Source organism: Myotis davidii, unplaced genomic scaffold, assembly GCF_000327345.1.
Source record: "Myotis davidii unplaced genomic scaffold, ASM32734v1 scaffold189, whole genome shotgun sequence".
Classification (NCBI taxonomy): Eukaryota; Metazoa; Chordata; class Mammalia; order Chiroptera; family Vespertilionidae; genus Myotis; species Myotis davidii.
In genome coordinates this window covers 5,362,577-5,364,684 of record NW_006383017.1, presented here as the reverse complement: position 1 = coordinate 5,364,684, position 2,108 = coordinate 5,362,577, and positions in this window count along the sequence as shown.

Sequence of the window (2,108 nt, the reverse complement as noted above, 5' to 3'; positions counted from 1 at the left end):
CGACATGATGGTGAAGGCCCAGAGAGAGCAGGGTGTCGTTGTACTGGGAGTTCCACCTGTTGGTGACAACTTACATGCAACATCCCAGAATCCCACTCCCCAAAATTCAGTGCATTCTTTTCTGAGGCAAGAGCTTAGGGTCCTTAGCTGATTCCTTCATCATAACTCCTATCTCTTCTTGGTCAAGTTTCCCAGTGAGTGAGGCCTACCCTCACCTCTTTAGATCATCATTTCATCTTCAATAGACTGTTTCTATCAAAGTAATCTTTTCCCAGTTTCCCCTCTGCTCTCATGCCTTAGGGTTTTGTTTGTTTGTTTTCCTACCTCTCTCCATATGAGTCCTCTTCTTGTCTTTAGGTTAATACGGCAGCATTAGGGTACAGGTCATGTCCTGCTTGCTGGTCAATTCGGCGGCATCAGAACTGGCTCCCTCCCAAGAAGTGAAAGTCATTGACAGTGTCCTGATGGCCCTGCCAATGCACCACCCGTGATACTGTGGACAGGCTTCTTAGCAGGCTGGTGGCGTTGAGCGTGGCATTCAGGTACCCCTCCTTCTGGCATATGGTTCTGGGATCTCTACCAAGTGTGGAGGTGGTGAGCTGAGGGAAACCAGAACTGTGCTTCTTGCTTTGGCACATGTTCACAAATGGAGAATCCCCAGTGCTGGCAGTTCCACAGCTTCTCTCCGTATTCATCTTGTGTTCTCCAGTCCTCCCTTTCCACCGCAATCAGCTCAGTGGCCGAGCAGTTCTGTACATCGACTGTGGGACCTGAGGCTGCTCTTTCTCATTCTCCTTTTGGTAGGACGCTCCTGCCCTGCATCAAGATTCCTCTTCCTTCTCTTGCAGCAGCTTCCTGCTTCTGGGGTCCCACGAGCCATGGTGGAGTTCAGGTGGGGCAGTGACGGCATATACATAGCATATACTCTGCCACCTGGGCAGGTATAACCAATGCGCACTGTGTACTTTCTAGAGAACATGGATACAGCTTCAAAAATCCATGACACTCCAGACAGCCAGAACCAGTTGGTCAGAATTGATCTTATTTGTCTGATAACAAAACTTATTTATGAACTGACTCCTGTCTTTCTACTCTGGGCTCCTTTATCATTAGGCAAAAACAGCCACTTAGGAAGCATCATTCATAAATAATTGTGAGAGTCCAATTCCCATGCCCTCAGATTGTGGATGCTAACAGGAGCTGACTTCTTTAGGCGAAATGAAGACAGATCTCTTTGGCTTTCTTTTCCCTTCTCGTGTTCTTGGACAAGCATTATAGTCAGCCCCCGTTGGTCCCCCTGCAGAGGTCAGATAAGAGTCCATCCTTGTCTTCATCTAACCCACCTTCTAACAAGAGATAACACAGATATTTAAATTCCAAGGAGAAGTGCTCTTTGTGTGTTTCTAACAGAAACCAGATGCTAACACCTAAGGAGAATCTATAAAAAGGGAAGTAGGAGATGGAACCAGCTATCTGAATATTTCATGCCAGAAGAGTTGCTGTTAGCAACTGTTTAGCACCTTCAGGGCTTTGACGTGGGCTCTGGACAGCAGGTCTTCCCGCCCACATGCAGCCGGGCGCCTTACAGAAGCGTAGCATTCCAGGTGTAGCTCAGCCAGGCCTCGCCTGCCGATTTGGAAGGCAGTCCCGTGCCCCCTTTGGAGGTATGTATACCTCTCTAAGCACTAGAGAAGTAGAAATGAAGGGAGTTTTGCCTTGTCCCCAGTGGTTGGTCCCTCTGGGACCTGGCAGATAGAAACACTTGATTGTCCGACCACTTGGAAGCAGTCACCGTGGTCAGGATCAAGAAAGGATTTGATTCTTTTTCCATTTTCTCATAAGAGTAGCCCAGTCAACACAAGACTCATAAAACATGACTCACTGTTGGGAGCTATACTGTTTTATAGGCTGACTTCCTTCACAAAACTAGCTTTCCTCCAGGGGAATACAAAGGAGGGAGAAGCTCCCATAGTGTCGGGAAAACATTTCTGTGATTCTGATATGATGAACCCATAAGAAAGGGAAAAAAAAATTGCCTATCCTGAGAGTTTTCTGAGACATCCCTTCACCCTCCTGGGTATTTGGCCATTGATGTTCAATAGGTCACT